The sequence below is a fragment of the Xyrauchen texanus genome, chromosome 8 (genome assembly GCF_025860055.1).
Source record: "Xyrauchen texanus isolate HMW12.3.18 chromosome 8, RBS_HiC_50CHRs, whole genome shotgun sequence".
In the NCBI taxonomy this organism is placed as follows: Eukaryota; Metazoa; Chordata; class Actinopteri; order Cypriniformes; family Catostomidae; genus Xyrauchen; species Xyrauchen texanus.
Window position 1 is genome coordinate 46,343,523 of NC_068283.1, and position 18,442 is coordinate 46,361,964.

The 18,442-nt window shown below is 48.6% G+C and overlaps 1 protein-coding gene across 1 annotated transcript in view; it reads left to right on the forward strand.

Moving 5' to 3' along the window:
• The window catches only part of LOC127648279 (fibrous sheath CABYR-binding protein-like), a 391,397-nt gene that overhangs the window by 307,231 nt on the left and 65,724 nt on the right, over nucleotides 1-18,442 (forward strand). The window lies entirely within an intron of this gene.

Genomic DNA, 18,442 nt, shown 5'->3' on the forward strand with positions numbered 1-18,442 from the left:
TTCAGAACTCAAAACTTCCTCGCCAGTCTAAAAAGAGCATTTGGTAACATTTTAGATTACAGCGTACCTTTGTTGTATTAATAGTGTAACTACACAGTATGTACTTGTAGGTATAAGGGAACAATATGCAAAGTATGGGGAATAAAGGGGTATGTAACGCTGATAGAACAAAGACGACAGGAAGCAAGACTTCAAGGCAAGGTGCGTCTTTTAATTCCCCTTTTTTTTAGTGCCCACAATATTCACACAATCTTTTTGGTGTCCACAATTTCCATCTAGTCGAACGCTGAGTTCGTTGTCAGTTTCTCTCCCCTCCTCTGTGGCTGCTGGCATTTTTAACCGCTCTCCTCACTCTACTGCAATTAGAGACAGGTGTTAGACATAATTTGGCCCAGGTGTGAGCGCCCTTACCGCTTCTCTCTCCGGACGGGCGCTTGACCACGCCCCTGCTGCCACATACCCCCACCGCCCGACTCAGGCCGGGCGTCATCCGGCCTGCCTACCACTCCCCATTTCTGGAGAGGAAGTCGGCGGCAGCCATCTGCACCCCGGTCTGTGGACCACCTTGAACTTAAAAGGCTGGAGAGCCAGATACCAACGGGTGATCCGGGCGTTAGTATCCTTCATGCGGTGGAGCCACTGGAGTGGGGCATGATCCGAACAGAGGGTGAAGGCCCGCCCCAGCAGGTAGTATCGGAGGGTGAGGACCGCCCACTTGATGGCCAGACACTCCTTTTCCACGGTGCTGTACTTAGTCTCCCTTAAGGAGAGCTTCCGGCTAATGTACAGCACCGGCGCTCCTCCCCTCCACCACCTGCGAGAGTCACGGCCCCCAGCCCTCTGTCTGAAGCGTCCGTCTGCAATAGAAAAGGGAGAGAAAAGTCAGGTGCATGCAAAAGCGGCCCCCACAAAGTGCAGCTTTAATCTGCGTGAACGCCTGTTGGCACTGCTCCGACCATTGGACCGGATCTGGAGCCCCCTTTTAGTGAGGTCAGTCAGCGGGCTGGTGACGTCCGAATAATTAGGCACAAATCTTCTGTAATAGCCAGCCAGCCCCAGGAACTGCCTCACCCCCTTTTTGGTCTTAGGTCTAGGGCAAGTCGCAATCGCCGCGGTCTTATCAATTTGGGGACGCACCTGGCCATGACCCAAGTGGAACCCCAGATACCGTACCTCCACACGCTCAACCGCGACTTCTTAGGGTTTGCTGTGAGCCCCGCCGCCGCAGCGATCTCAGGACGGCCCTCAGATGTTGCATGTGCCGCTGCCAATCATTGCTATAGATGATAATGTCATCTAAATAGGCAGCGGCGTACGCGGTATCGCGGTCTGAGGATCCGATCCATGAGTCGCTGGAACGTGGCTGGTGCCCCAAACAAACCGAAAGGAAGCGTCACAAATTGGTGTAATCCGAACGGCGTGGTGAAGGCTGTTTTCTCGCGGGACATTGGTGTCAAGGGGATCTGCCAATAACCCTTTGTTAAATCCAGGGTCGAGTAAAATCGAGCAGTACCTAACCGATCGAGCAGTTCATCAACACGGGGCATTGGGTACGCGTCAAATTTAGACACCGCGTTGACTTTTCTGTAATCCACACAGAACCGAACCGACCCATCACTCTTGGGAACAAGAACAACCGGGCTGGACCAATCACTGTGGGATTCCTCTATTACGCCCATATCAAGCATTGCATCTAATTCTTCCCGAACGATTTTCTTTCTATGTTCGGGTAAGCGATAGAGGCGACAACGCACCACCGCGCCCGGCTCGGTCTCGATGTGGTGCTGTATGAGGTTTGTACGGCCCGGGAGAGGAAAACACGTCCGCAAACTCTTTTTGTAACTCAGAAACCTCTGCGAGCTGCCGCGGTGAGAGTTGGTCTCCACAAGTGACCGGAGTGTTGAGATTGTAGTCTTTGTTTATCTCCGGTCCGAGCTCCGCCCTGTCCGGAACTACCGTGGCCAACGTCACAGAGGCCGCCTCCTCCCTCCATAATTTCAGGAGGTTGAGGTGATAAATTTGACGCGCGCCCCTCTATCGAGTACGTATAACCTCATAATCGAGATCCCCCACTCGTCGTGTGACCTCAAAGGGTCCTTGCCACTTAGCGAGTAATTTAGAGCTCGATGTTGGGAGTAATACGAGTACTTTGTCTCCCGGTGCAAATTCCCGTAGCCGAGCACCCCTGTCATACAGCCGGCGTTGGCGTTCTTGAGCTTGGAGCAAATTCTCCTGTGTTAGTCGCCCCAGTGTGTGGAGTTTTGCTCTAAGATCAAGAACGAATTGAATTTCATTTTTACTGTTAGAAGGTCCCTCCTCCCATGCTTCGCGGATGACATCGAGGACACCGCGGGGCGTCGCCCGTACAGCAGCTCAAACGGGGAGAACCCGGTGGAGGCTTGCGGGACCTCTCGTACCGCAAACAACAGGGGTCTAGCCACTTATCCCAATTTCTAAGCGTCATCGTGCACGAATTTACGAATCATGTTTTTGAGCGTTTTATTAAACCGTTCCACTAGGCCATCTGTCTGAGGATGGTAAACGCTAGTGCTGAATCGATTTAATGCCCAAGAGCTCGTAAAGTTCGCGAAGTGTCCGTGACATAAAAGTTGTGCCTTGATCGGTGAGGATTTCTTTCGGAATCCCCACCCGGAGATTATCTTGAAGAGTGCCCCTGCAACACTACGTGCGGAGATGTTGCTCAGAGGCACTGCTTCCGGATATCGCGTCGCGTAATCCACTAGGACTAACACAAAGCGATGTCCGCGTGCTGACCGTTCTAATGGCCCGACGAGGTCCATCCCAATTCTTTCGAAGGGGACCTCGATTAATGGTAGAGGGCGCAAAGGCGCTTTTGGGGTGGCCGGTGGGTTTACCAGCTGACATTCGCGGCACGCCGCACACCACCTGCGGACGTCACCGCCAATGCCCGGCCAATAGAAGCGGGCTATTAGACGGAGAAGTGTTTTTCGTTCTCCTAGGTGACCGGCCATAGGATTATAGTGAGCCGCCTGGAAAACCATTTCCCGACGGCTCCGTGGAATCAATAATTGTGTTACTTCCTCTTTTGTTTGGGCGTCCTGCGTCACCCTGTATAAGCGATCTTTAATAAGCGAAAAATACGGATATGAGACGGCGACACCGGCCGGAGTTGTTGACCATCGATTACTCTCACTTGGTCAAAGGCGTGCTTAAGGGTATCATCCCGCGACTGCTCCAAGGGGAAGTCCCCTCCGGGAATTCCGAGAGGAGGAGCGTCCACCTCGCCCCTTCCCACGTCACTCGGAGCAGTCGAGGATGGCCCTGGCTCCGCCTCCCCGCCAAAGCATCGCACATCACACACCCCTTCACTCTCGCGCAGGACCCATCCGCACAAACTCCCTCCAATAACTTTCTAAAATTCGGCCAATCCGTACCCAAAATTAGCGGATGGGTGAGGCGGGACTAACCGCTGCCTCTACACTATGTTTTTCTCCCCTGAATTTGATCGCCAGAGTCACCACGGGATATTTGTGAATATCCCCGTGTACACACCTTACCCTCACCAGTTTAGCTGAGCCCAAAGCCTCGGGTTGAACCAAGCGTTGGTGGATGGTGGTCTGGTTACAGCCGGTATCCAACAAAGCTTGGTATGTACCCCTGGATTCTTACCGAATCCGATACGCTCCAGCCCGATCGGGGCAGCCTGTGGAACATCGGAGACCCGTACCACCGCCCCTATTTCCATCAGCGGGCACTGATCCCGGAAGTGGCCCGGGTCTCCGCACCTCCAGCAGACCGGCCCAGGCGCTGCGGCCGCACCCGTGCTGGCGGGTGCCCCCACCTGAGGAGGAGAGCGGCTGAAGGATGGGGAAGGGCTTGGCGGGTGTTCCCAAGGCCGGGGAGCTGGGCGCGCAAACGCTCCGCGCCTGCGGGGGCAGGAACGGACCCTGGGGAGAGAGCAGAGCGAGAGGGAAGAGGGGAGGGAAAAAAACAGGGGAAGACACAGGGGAAGGGGAGACAGACAGAGAGGGCTCATCCGCCCTAGGGATCGCCGCCATGTGGTCCTCCGCTGAGTCGGACGGCTTCCTCCAGCGACGCCGGGCGGTGGCACTGGACCCACTCGGCCGTCTTCCGGGCAAACGCTGAACAAACTGCTCCAGTACCACCTGGTCGATTAGTTCCTCGACGCCGCGGTCCCTCGAGAGCAGCCACCTCCGACAAGCATCACGGAGCCGCTGGGCGAATGCAAACGGGCGGTCGGACTTATCAAGCTTCAAGGCCCGGAAGAGCTGGCGACTTTCTTCCGGGCTCCGACCAACCCGTTGCAGGATGGCTTTCTTCAGGTCGGGGTAAGCCAGGAGGCTTGATGCCGGCAGTTGTTGTGCCGCGAGTTGCGCTTCCCGGACAGGAGAGGGACTAGGCGGGCTGCCCACTGGTCTTGGGGCCACCCCCAAATCTCTGCCGTTCTTTCAAACAGGTCGATAAACGCCTCTGTATCATCTGCCGGCCCCATCTTCTGTAACGCTGGTGGGGGCAAGGTGGCGCTGGTGTCCGGGGTCGCGGCTGCGGCTGGAGCGGCCTCCTGGCTGAGGAGGCTCGGATGGCGTGCCGGTCCTCTGCTTGAGCCCGCATGATCTCGAAGAAGCGCCGATCCTGGTCTTGCCGGAGCTCAAGCAGGGATTGTTGGTGGCTTTGATGGAGTGTCGCGAGGGACTGGAGGACTTCCGCCAGCTGGGAGGACTCTACGGGCGATTCTGTTCCATCCTTTGGAAGGCAGGTGTTCCAAATAATATCCCGGTTTCGGCACCAGTGTAACGCTGATAGAACAAAGACGACAGGAAGCAAGACTTCAAGGCAAGGTGCGTCTTTTAATTCCCCTTTTTTTTAGTGCCCACAATATTCACACAATCTTTTTGGTGTCCACAATTTCCATCTAGTCGAACGCTGAGTTCGTTGTCAGTTTCTCTCCCCTCCTCTGTGGCTGCTGGCATTTTTAACCGCTCTCCTCACTCTACTGCAATTAGAGACAGGTGTTAGACATAATTTGGCCCAGGTGTGAGCGCCCTTACCGCTTCTCTCTCCCGGACGGGCGCTTGACCACGCCCCTGCTGCCACAGGGTAACAACTTGGAAAATTACTAATTTATTCTGTAAGTATCGGAGTGGTGGTGGCGTAGTGGGCTAAAGCACATAACTGTAAATCAGAAGGTAGCTGGTTCGATCCCCACAGTCACCACCATTGTGTCCTTGAGCAAGGCACTTAACTCCAGGTTGCTCTGGGGGGATTGTCCCTGTAATAAATGCACTGTAAGTCGCTTTGGATAAAAAGCGTCTGCCAAATGCATAAATGTCAAATGTCAAATGTATTTTATAACTAAGGGGTAACTATTCTAATATTACGTGGTATGTATGATCTATTCTAAACAACAATCTTACTTTGAGAGCAATTAAGCAAGAAGAATAATAACTAATAATAGTGTACCTACACATATAGGCTACTGTAGGTATTTTTTATCTTCTGGGTACATACTCTATCATTACAGGATACATAAGTTGTTTTTTTTTCTTCACTACTGTCATCTGATGGAGTTTTGGTTCCTTGCCATTGAAAATATTAAAAAATATTATTGAACTAACTGTATTGGCACTATCGGATGAGAACACAAAATTGAACTGAATTGAGCTGATTAATTACATACCGTCTTGAGCTGCTTTATAGCTGAAATTGAAGTATTTTTCATAATTGATAAATTTTGATTACTGTTATTATTCTGTTTTATTATTCAGATTATTTGTGGTATATGACATATTATGCTAAACAACAATCATTTGGTAGTAATTCAGAAAGAACATACACTGCATATCTTTTTGTAATAATACATATTATATTATACATATAGAACTAAGTATTTATTTTAACAATGGGGGTACATATTCTATTATTACAGGATACGTGATGGAGGTTTTTGCTATATGATTTTATTTAGAAATTTAAATCAAGCCTACTTAACTGATGAAAGTGTTACATACACCAAATAACTTGTTCTGCTGTTCTGTTTGAATGGCATTGCAGTCCATCAAGGTGCAATGCATTTCCAACTATTTCCAAGAAATAATATTTAAAAATAACATGATACAACACTTGCATCTTACTGCATATGTACAATAGCCTATAAATGATATGTTGTTTTGAAAGCAAAGTCCATCTGACTTAGTTTGGTCTTTCATGTTTCAAGGCAATTAAAACATCATGGTTACTGATGTAACTTCATTCCTTGATGGAGGGAACGAGACGTGTCGATGATTTGACACTAGGGGTCACTTCTTGGGAGCCCGGACATCTCTGATCTTTGTGAAAAGGCCAATGAGAATTGGCGTGTGGAATTTTCATGCCACTCCCCTGGACATACGCGTATAAAAGGAATGCTGCTGCAAACACACACTCAGGTTTTGCACTGAGGAGCCGAGCCAAAGACCTGGCCATTTCAGCGGTTGGTTCAGTGTTGTGGCAAGAGGGACACTAGACAGTGGTGCTAGACAGGCAGACCTCTGTGTGCCTTGTAGCCAGCACAGCAAGCCGTCACATAACTACCCCAACACACTGGCACCCTACACCTTGGGCTCAGATGTATAAGGACTGGCTGGTCCAGCCTCAGCCTTCTCTCTATGGTTCTCCCCAAAAAGGAACAAAATCATTCAGCTGGGGGCCATATATATAAGGCCCAAGCTGGAGGGTGTCCCTCCAAAGAGGAGGACACCGCAGAGACCACACCCGGCCCCGAGAAGGGAGGAGGACTTTTAAGTGGAATACAATACACGGTCTTACGGAAGACACATGGAAGATGTGGTTTACCGGTGGGGAAACCGTTTTGTGGAATATACATCACACAGGATTACCTAGGAAGACAACCAGCACATGTGGAGCACTTATCTCAGTGCAGGGGCCTAGGTGACGCTCATACTGTGTGGCGGCGAGACTCACTTATAAAATTATGCAAAGATGTTAGGTGTTGCCCGGCCTGCAGGTATACAGATGTCTGCTAGAGAGGTGCCACGGAACAACATCCAAGAAGCCACAACACCCCTGGTAGAATGGGCTCGTAGGCCAGCAGGGGGCGGCGACCCAGTGAACGATCCTCTGTTTGGAGACAGCGCTTCCCTTAAGCTGTCCACCGAAGCAGACAAAGAGCTGCTCAGAGCTTCTAAAGCTCTGCATGCGATCCAAGAATATGCGGAGAGCATGCACCGAACACAGCAATGCCAAGGCTGAGTCTGCTTCCTCCTCAGGCAGCGCTTACAAGTTCACCACCTGATCCCTGAAAGGGGTCATGGAAACCTTGGGCACATAGCCCGGTCGGGGTCCCAGAATGACGTGAGAGTAAGCCAGACCGAAATCTAGGCTCAGTTCGCTGACAGAGAATGCAGGTGAGCGACGTCAGGAGGGTGGTCTTTAGAAAGATCGCCTTTAGCTATGCTGACTCAAGGGGCTCAATGGGAGCTCCCCAATGGACCATGGAGAGGTCCCATGAGGGAACGAGGCATGGCCGGGGTGGTTAACCTCCTCGCACCTCTCAGGAACCTGATGATCAAATCGTGCTTCCCTAAATACTTACCATCCACTGCATCGTGATGTGCCAATATTGCGGCTACATACACTTTTAAGGTGGAGGGGGACAGCCACCCCACCAACTTTTCCTGCAGAAAGGAAAGAACTGACCCTACTGTGCATCTCTGGGGGTCTTCGCCTCGGGAAGAACACCACTTAGCAAATAGACACCACATCAGGCCATAAAGGTGCCTCGTTGAGGGGGCCCTGGCCTGAGTGATTCTGTGATTGTGCAGTAGGTAGGCCTCTTAAGTCTTCCACGTCCAGAAAAGAAAGAAGGTCCTTCATCAGGGGAATAGGCAAGGGTGGGGTGTGGGCGAGGAGCATGAGGTATGAGAACCAAATCTGGGAGGGCCAATAAGGGGCCACAAAGAGGATCTGCTCCCCATCCTCCCTGACATTTCACAACGTCTGTGCAAGCAACTTGAGCCGCTGCTGACTCTAAAGGAGGAGACGACGGGTGAGTTGCGACATACGACTAGAGTGTAGGGCCGGTCCGAGGGCCTGCGACTGCCTGTTGCACAGTCCGCCCCAGCCCCGCTGGGGGCAGCTGTTGAAACCACAACATGCCCGGGGACCTGGCCTAGGGGAACTCCTGCCCGTAGGAATGCTAGTTCTGACCAGGGGCTGAACAAATGGCATGCCTGCGTGACGAGATTGCGATATGTGCCGTGGCGTAGGGATGGGCGATATCTTATCGTTTGCGATATATCGTTGAAAATTCTCCTCACGATAAAAATGTGTCTCCTCACGATAATAACGATAAGTCTAGTTGATGACGTAGTTTTGTGCGCGCGCGCGATTCACTGTTCACGTGCGGACATTCTCTGTGCGAAGTGAAAACAAGCATGGCGGAACGCAGCCGTTCCGCAACAAATCCGAATCTGGTAGGTGTTGAAGGACGGCAGAGCACGGATCCGACACGCAGCGGAGCCGATCCGCAGCGGAGCCGATCCGCAGCCGTTCCGCAGTTGGTGGAAATCCGGGGTAAGAGTGTGTTTCACTCTGAACTTCTTTACTTTATCAGGATTTATTTGCAGTTGTACTCTGTTGTAATTTTGAAACACAACTGAAGACATGGTTGGTGATTGTTACTTTTGCTGTGCACTATTTTTCCACCATGAGAGTATAAATAAATAAAGAATCTGTGTTTACATTTTAAACTTGTAATTGATTTGAATTATTATTATTGTGTAATTGTTGTTGTGCGATGTTTTCAGCACAGTGACTGGAACACAACTTAAACATAACATAATCTGATATTTTACAGAAGAAAATAATTTATCGTCATTTGTATCGTTATCGCAATAAATCCCTGAAATTATCGTGATAAATTTTTTAGGCCATATCGCCCATCCCTACCGTGGCGCCAAGCTTGTCTCTCGATTTTTGCCTGTAGCCAGTGCTGAAGTGGTCTCATATGCATCAAACCGAGCGGCGTGACCATTGATGAGAATGCTATATACCCCAGGAGCCTCTGAAAGGATTTGAAAGGGGACAAGGACAGGCCGAAGGGGAGGACTTTGTACTGATATGCCCAACCCTCTAAGGCAAATCGGAGAAAGGGTCTGTGTCAAGGAAGAATCAAGACATGGAAGTACGTGTCCTTCAGGTCTACCACCGCAAACCAATCTGGTTCAAACCAACGCTCGCCAGAATGCGTTTCTGCATGGGGTAGGAAGGTTTTCATTTTCGTAGCCAGTGGAGACTGGGTGCGCGGGAGCGGGAGGTCCGGTTCCGGGGCGCCGTACCTGCCAAAGAGAGCCGTTGGCCGACGGTCATGATAACGACAGATGGGGAGACCGGCAACAGGGCCCTGGGTATGAGGTAACTGCTTTTTTTTTTAAATTTGGGTACCGCAGCAAAACAGAAATTAGGAAAAGACTTGAATTCTCCCCCCGATCCTCTGGTGGGAGAGGGAATGGTCTGCTTACCAGCTCCCGTAGTGCAGTCCCGGGGCTCAGGGGAGCTTTGAAGCCTTCTTGGTGTTCTTGGTTGCCGGCTGTGAGGCGGGTGGCATTGCGGTCCTGTTGGCACCACAGGAGGACGCCCCGGGTCGAGGAGCAGACGGAGTGCGGGGTCTGTGGCTCCGCCGGGGCAGGATGTGCTGTATGGCCTCCATCTGCTTCTTTACCGTTGAGAACTATGGTGTGAAGTCTCCAACGGTGTCGCAAAACAGCCCAAACTGGGAGATGGGGGCGTCAAGGAAACGAACCTAGTCAGCTTCTCGCGACTCGACCAGGTTGAGCCAGAGGTTGTGTTCCTGGACCACCAGGGTGGACATCACCTGACCAAGAGCTCGTGTCATGACTTTCGTCGCTCAGAGGGCGAAGACAGTCGCCGAGCGCAGCTCCTGCATTAGTCCCGGGTCAGGACTACCCATGTGCAGTTCTCTAAGTGACTTGGCTTGGTGCACCTGTAGGAGTGCCATGGCATGCAAGGCAGAGGTGGCGTGTCTGGCAGCGCCATAGGCCTTAGCCATCAGAAACGACGTCAGCCTACAGGCCCTGGAGGGGAGCCTCGGACATTTATGCCAAGTGGCAGCATTTGCGGGCACAAGTGCACTGCAACCGCTTGGTCCACTTGGGGAAATGCCAAGTAGTCCCCTTGCCTGAACACTGTGATGCAGTTTGTTAAGACACTTTCAATAGTGCAGCGGTAAAAGTTCAGCAGGATGTGTGGGGACAGGTGAGGTGTCATCTGCAAACTTGATTATGGAGTTGGAGCCATGTTCATGTATGCAGTCGAGGGTGAAGAGGGAGTAGAGGATTGGACTCAGCACACAGCCCTGTGGGGCACCAGTGTTAATAATGAGGGTGGAGGATTTGTGGTTGCTTATCCTAACAAACTGTGGAGAAAGTCCAAGTTCCAGTTGCAGAGGGAGGGGCTGATGCCAAGATCAGTGAGCTTGGAGATAAGCTTGGATGGGATCACAGTATTGAAGGCAGAACTGAAATCAATGAATCCTAACATATGTGTTATTTTTGTCCAAGTGAGTCAGGGCGGGGTGAAGAGCTGAGGCGATAGCATCCTCAGTTGACCTGTTGGGTTTGTAGGTGAACTAGTATGGGTCCAGTGTTGGGGGAAGACATGTTTTCAGGTGGGAGATGACCAGCCTCTCAAAACACTTTGCTATGATGGGAGTAAGAGCAACGGGGCAGAAATCATTGAGGGCCACTGCAGCAGCATGTTTTCGTAATGGTACAATGGTGGCTGTTTTGAAGCAGGTGGGGACAATGGCCTGGGCCAAGGAGAGGTTGAAAATGTTGGTGAAGATGTCAGCCAGCTGTTCTGCACAGGCTCTGAGCACTTGGCCCAGGATGCCATCAGGGCCAGCAGCTTTATATGCATTCACTCTGCTCAGGGTGGAACATACATCACTGGAGGAAAAAGTGAGTGGCAGATCATCAGGTGGGAGCTCAACTTTTATAGGTTTTTCTGTGTTTCCACGATCAAATTGAGCATAAAAGTGTTCAGTTTGTCTGGGAGGGTGGCATTACTGGTTGCAGGGTGCTGTTCACTGGTTTGTAGTTTGTGAGGTCATGGATGCCTGTCCACATACGTTGGAGGTTATTGTTCATAAAATTGTCCTCAATCCGCAGTTTGTAGTTGTATTTGGCTTCTTTAATATCCCTATTCAGATTGGCCCTGGTTCAAGTGTAGGCATCCCGTTCACTAGATCTGAAAGCAGCATCACATGCCTTCAGCAGGAGTCGGTCTTCCTTGTTCATCCAGGGTTTCTAATTGGGGTATGTTTTAATTGTTTTATGGGTGGTTACCATGTCGACACATCTGTTGTGTTGCAGAAAATAATTTTTGTAGCTGTTAATGTTGGTGTGGGAGTCCAGGTGTGCCTGAGAAGCAAACACATTCCAGTCTGTGTTCTGGAACTCATGCTGTAGTGAAGAGTCTGCTCCTTCCAGCCACACTTTTACAGTCCTCAATGTAGGTTTCACACATTTGATGATGGGGGTGTATTTGGGGAATAGAAACAGGGATAAGTGATCGGATTGTCCAACATAGGGGAGGGGAGTGGCTTTGTTGGCATTAGAGATGTTTGTATAAACATGATCAAGAGTGTTGTCTCCTCTTGTAGGGCAAAAAAAATTTTGATAAAATTTGGGGAGTGCTGTACTCAAATTGGTGTAATTGAAATCGCCAGTAATGATAAAAGCTCAGTCCGGATGCATTTTTTTGTAGTTTACTAACAACAGAAGAGAGAGTTCCTTCATGGCTAGCTTAGCATTAGCATCCGGGGGTACATATACTGCAGCGATTATGGTAGATGTTAATTCACGAGACAGGTAAAAGGGTCTGCACTTGATAAAGAGATACTCAATATCAGCAGAACAGTGGGATTTGGTAAAAACAGCATCGGTGCACCAAGTTCTGTTTACATAGATGCCAACACCCCCACCTTTGCTTTTCCCGGAGTCCACAGCCGTTCTGTCAGCTCTATGGATACTGTGCCCCTCTAGCTCTATCGCGCTGGTTGGAATGGTGCTATTGAGCAAAGTTTCCATGAAAACATAACGTTGCAGTCCAAAAACTTTTGCTGAGTAATCCGAAGCCATAGTTCGTCGATCTTATTTGCCAGAGAACATACATTAGCGAGAAAGATTCTGGGTAGCACTGGGCAATGTGGGTTTAGCTTTAATTATCTGGAGTGGTGGTGGTGTAGTGGTCTAAGGACTTAACTGGTAATCTGGTAATCAGAAGGACACTGGTTCGATCCCCACAGCCACCACCATTGTGTCCTTGAGAAGACACTTAACTCCAGGTTGCTCCGGGGGGATTGTCCCTGTAATAAGTGCTCTGTAAGTCGCTTTGGATAAAAGCGTCTGCCAAATGCATAAATGTAATGTAAATGTAATTTAGCCCGCAGGCTGCCCCGCTTACCCCGTCTTTGTTTACGTTTGCGGCGACTGGCATTTCCTGTCAGACTGGCTGACTCACTTGAGACCGGGGACCGGAGTAACTGTGGATGTAGCAGATGGAGATCTGATTTTGTATCCACTGAGGTGTTTGTGCAGTGAAGTTTGATGTCCAATAGTGTGTGGAGGCTGTATGAAGTTAGTGCAGAGTTGTAATGAACAACTGAGCTGAAAATAACTAGGTAAATAATAACTAATTTGCAAAAACTGGAGAGATGCTGAGCCTCGCGTTGTGCACATCGCCATTACGTAAATAGGTCTACACTATGTTTCAGAATAAGTAGATTCTGTGGCAGCTGTTAAAGCTGATTTATCACAAACTCATCACTTAACTAAACATACCTACCTTTCCATGCATACCTTCCATCAACATAACAGCTAATAAACCCTATATGCATTGGTCTCTTTCATACTGAAAACATTTAATTATATGTGATATCTTCCCCTAAGAACCAGATCATCATGGGACACCCATGGTTAGCAGTACATAATCCCAATATCTCTTGGGCATGAGTTGAACTTCAAGTGGTCAAATTATTGTTTCCTGTCTGAAATCACTATGCCATGTCTTTCTGCCAGCATAGAAAGCCCAGATGTTCACGTGCAAACCAAGATTCCTGTGGAGTATGCTGAATTTTCTGAGGTGTTCAATAAAGATAAAGCGGCCCAACTTCCCCCTCACTGTCCCTGGGACTGAGCCATTGAACTCCTGCCTAATGCAGCTTCTCCTAAACGTAAGGTATACCCACTGTCACTTCCAGAAACTCATAGAAAGGCATTAACTTCAGGCTTCATATGCCCTACTACATCCCCTGCTGCAGCAAGATTATTCTTTGTGGAAAGAAAAATGGTGGCCTCAGACCCTGCATTGATTACCATGGCCTCAACTCAGTGACAAATATAGATATTCTCTTACAGTAGTTCCTTCAGCCCTAGAACAACTACGTGAGGCTCTAATTTTTACTAAATTAGGCCTCCGAAGCACAAACAACCTCATCCGAATCAGAGAAGCAGATGAATGGAAGACTGCCTTTCTTAACACAAGAGGGCACTATGAGTATCAAGTCATGCCCTACGGCCTTGCCAACTCACCAGTATTCCTGTCTTTCATCAATTGAATTTTCCGTGATCTCTTAAAACAGTGTGTCATTGCCTACATTGACGATATCCTTATCTACTCACAAACCAAAGCACAGCACGTTCAGCAAGTTAAGACTGTACAAACTTGCCTACAGGAGAACCAACTTTATGTAAAAACTGAGAAATGCGAGTTTCACACCACCAGTACTACGTTCCTAGGATACATTATCAGTCACCAAGGGGTAGAGATGAGTATGTCAAAAATCAAAGCAGTAACAGAATGGCCAAGTCCTACAACTATCAAAGAACTTCAAATTTTCCTGGGCTTTGCAAACTTCTACAGATGGTTCATCAGAATCTACAGTATCACCACAGCTCTGTTAATTTCTCACCTCAAAGGTAAACCCAAGAAGATGCAATGGACTGACTCAACACAAGTAGCCTTTGAAAAGCTCAAGACCAAGTTCACAACAGCCCCTATTCTCAAACACCCGGACTCTAGTTTACCATTCATCATAGAAGTTGACGCTTCTGACTGTGGGATAGGAGCTGTGCTCGCACAAAGACATGGCACACCAGGCAGAATGTATCCTTGTGCTTTATTTTCCAGGAAATTGACTAATACAGAACAGAACTATGAAGTGGGCAACAAGGAGCTTCTATCTATAAAAGCTGCATTAGAGGAGTGGTGACACTGGTTAGAGGGGGCATCCACCCATTCCAGGTTATCACAGACCACAAGAATCTTGAATATATTAAGAGTGCTAAACATCTGAATCCAAGATGGTCATTGTTTTTCACAAGATTAAACAAAACAGCAAAGCAGATGCACTCTCCAGGAGGTATTTTTATTTTTATTTATCCTTTATTTTACCAGGTGATGACCCATTGAGATATTCAAATCTCTTTTACAAGGGAGCCCTGGGGCAACAATTGCACAAATTTCACAGAATCACAGTAACAAACACAACAAACAAAACAGATTTACAGTACATGTAAAACAATTTAAGAATTACATAAAGGGGTCATTGAAAACATGTGCATTGTTAAAATTTGGAACATTTAAGTAACTGTTTAAAATGTTCAAGTGGGATAAAAACAGAAAGCTTCAATACATTTTGGAACAAATTCCAACACCAAGGAGCAGCATAACTAAAAGCAGTCTTACCGAATTCAGTTGTTATACGTGGGATATTTAGAGCCAGAATGTTAACGGAGTGGAGATTGTAAATGGAATGATTCCAGGTCAACAAACTAGTCAGATAACTGGGTGTAACACAGTTAAAGGATGGGCAAGGAGGAGGTGAGAAGTGGCTTGTCAATATAAATAATATTTAATGAAACTCGAAACCAAAACACACAAACATAAACACACAAACAAAAACACACAAACATAAACACACACATGACGGACATCCCCGTAATTCTCTCTCTCTCGAACCATCGTCACTGGCCGCCTTAATCCCTCGCGCACCTCATCAGGCCGATTGGGGACCGGGTGCGCGATATTCCGACCTGGCCCCGCACCCCTCCGCTCCACACACCTCCCGGCGTTATCTCAGGCTGGGGGTGCCCCCCCCATCCCTTGTATCTTGCGTCCTGCGTGGTCATCCCCACCTTCCTCGCCCTGGGAGGAGACAGGAGGGGAAGACAACAACAACAAAAAAACTAAAAAACAGGCGAGGGAAAAGTCCAACACGGTGCGACAGAGAGAGAGAGAGGAGAGAGAGAAAAAGCGCACTCACCGGTTCTCTGATGTACCGTCGCGTGGTACTCGAACACTCCTCCACACTCAGGCGGATGACAGCCGCTCCAACCCCGGCTCCGCCTCCGGCAACGGCTCCCTCGCTCCAGGTGGTTGGGGTATCCAGTCCCATCTTGCCCCGCGGACGACGCCCGTTCCCCGCATCCGGGCGGTCGGGCTACTCCGTCACCCGGCAGATGGCAGCGGCGCTCCCCAGGGTGGACAGCAGAGTCGAGGACTCTGCGACGGGCATCCCCTCCTCCCTCCCAGGCTTCGGCACCAATGTAACACAGTTAAAGGATGGGCAAGGAGGAGGCGAGAATTAGAATTACCATTAATGACTTTATAAATAAAAATATGCCAGTGAAACCATCTACGGAGGCCTAAAGAGCTAAAACCAGTCGCCTCATAAAGTCGACAGTGATGAGTGCGTGACTTGGCATTAGTAATAAACCGTAATGCACCATGGTAGACCGTGTCGAGTGTATGCAGCGTGGTAGAGGCAGCATGCATATAAATAACATCCCTATAGTCCAAGACTGGTTAGAAAGTGGCACTGATCAACTTTGGTTGAGGTATGACCCCTAACATGGCCCCTGTTACCCAGACTCCATTCTATCACCATTCACATTATCACATTATCGCCCCCATCCGTAGGGACATCGTGGAAGAAATCCAATGGGAGCAACAAACAGACCTCATCCCAACAGCATGTCCTCCTACCAAACAATACATACCACGTACTCTCAGACAACGCATCACCCAGTGGTTCCATACGCCTCTCATACACCGGACACCCAGGTACCCAACGAACTATAAAGCTGGTAGGTAACTCACTCGGGTGGCCAAGTTTAATTCAAGATGTCACTAACTTTGTCAAGTCTTGCCCCATCTGTGCACAATCAAAGACTCCTAGGGAACTCCCCGCTAGACTACTTGAAACACTCCCCATTCCACAAAGACCCTAGTCTCATCTCTCTGTGGATTTCGTCACAGAACTCCCTAGTTCCTATGGTTACACTACTATTCTGGTCATTATAGACAGATTCTCTAAATCCTGTCGTCTGATTCCCCTTAAAGGTCTCCCTACAGCCATGGAAACTGCTAAGTGCCTTGTTTCACCACATAATCAGGATCTATGGTCTACCAGTGGGCATTGTGTCGGACCCCAATTTACTTCACGTGTATGACATGCTTTCTGCAAACAGCTAGACATTAACATCAGTCTCACCTCAGGCTACAACCCACAGGCCACTGGAAAGGTGGAGAGACTTAATCAGGAGATTGGTCGCTTTCTCAGATCTTACTGGAGCCGTGAACAGGAAAAATGGAGTGACTTTCTTCCATGGGCCGAATATGCTCAGAATTCACTCATTCATTCCTCCACAGGTCTCACCCCCTTCCAATGTGTTCTGGGCTACCAACCACCCATGTTCCCATGGTCAGGTGAACCTTCGACGGTGCCAGCTGTGGACAATTGGGTCAGGAGTAATGAGAGGGTTTGATACAGCACTCATGTCAGGCTTCAACATGCCATCCGGGCTCAACGTATTCAGGCAAACAGTAGGAGGCATCCCCACCCCAACTACCATTCAGGCCAGAGAGTCTGGTTATCGTCAAGGGATCTTCGATTGCGGCTAACCTGCAGGAAGCTCAGCCCAAGGTATGTATGTCCATTTCATATCATAAGACAAATAAATCCTGTGACCTATAGACTAGAGCTTCCTGCTAACTACCGCATCTCTCCTTCCTTTCATGTGTCATTAAAACTGGTCCACCCTGCATCTGGCCCTGGAACCCTGCAAATGGAACCTCCACCACCTTTGGAGATTAATGGAGCTCCAGCATACCTGGTCAGAGAGATCATGGACTCAAGATGACAAGGGAGCCAGTTGCAATATTTGGTGGACTGGGAGGGATACGGACCAGAGGAGAGATCATGGGTAGCTGCCAGAGACATCTTAGATCCCTCATTGACCCAGGAGTTCCATCTAATTCACCCCAATCACCCTGCACCTAGACCAAGGGGACGCCCCAGGAATAGAACACCAAGAGGTGTTCGTAAGGGGGATTTTCTGGCCTCACATCCACCAGAGGGAGCTCTCACCTGAATACTGAACTCTGTCACTTCCTGTTTCCTGCCACATCAGTTCCTGCCATCTCACTTTCTGTTTGCTCTGTGTTTAAGCCATGCACACTCACCCACACCTTGCGAAGTATTGACAGTTTGCCTGCCTTACCAAGCGTTTATCTGTTGCTATCTCGTTCTGCTTCATGTTATGATTACTGCCTATTTATTGGAATTACAATCTTTTGTATTGTTTGACAGTTTGTGTTGATTACCTGTTGCCAACCTCTGCCTGTATAACTTAATAAGTTTGTGATTTCTGATTTGGATGTGTTCATTAAACTCTTCTGCAAAATGGACTCTAATCTGACCTCCGGTCTGAGTTCATTACAGATTAAGTATTTTGCACAACTCTGGGAGGGCACCCAGGGCACCCATGGCACCACCAAACCCAAACTACTGTGAAAATGTTCATGAATTAAAGAAAACAATACTTAAACTGGCCTCAACATCAGATGGCATAATGTTGAAACACCTGAAAGATCGTATTCAAGATCTCTGGGATGCTTTACTGAATGAACGATTTGTGTTCAGCTTCAAAAATTCTCTGGAGATTTCAGCATACAGGAAACTAGAGACAGAATACAGCAAGCGGACCTGGAGTCTTTGCAGTGCCATGCTGAAAACTGAGAACAAACTATACAACAAAATAGAAAATTAAACAATTTCTGAGGTTGAGGAAAGAGATCTTCAAGGAGAACTGAAAGAGAAAAGTGAAGAAGTGAAAAAAAATCAATGTCTCAATTCTTTGAGAAAGACAAAAATCTAAAAAGAAATTCCGATTCAGTGGAAAGCTTAATTTGAAATAAAAATCAAAAAGCTTCAGGAAAACATAGTGAGTGAAACAAACAGGATATTAATTTAGATTCTACAGCAGCGAGACCTGAAGAGAAAGATTGATGATCAGAAGACACATCATGAAAACACTTTCTTTGAAAAGAGCAAAGAACTTGCCTTAACACTCAAAGA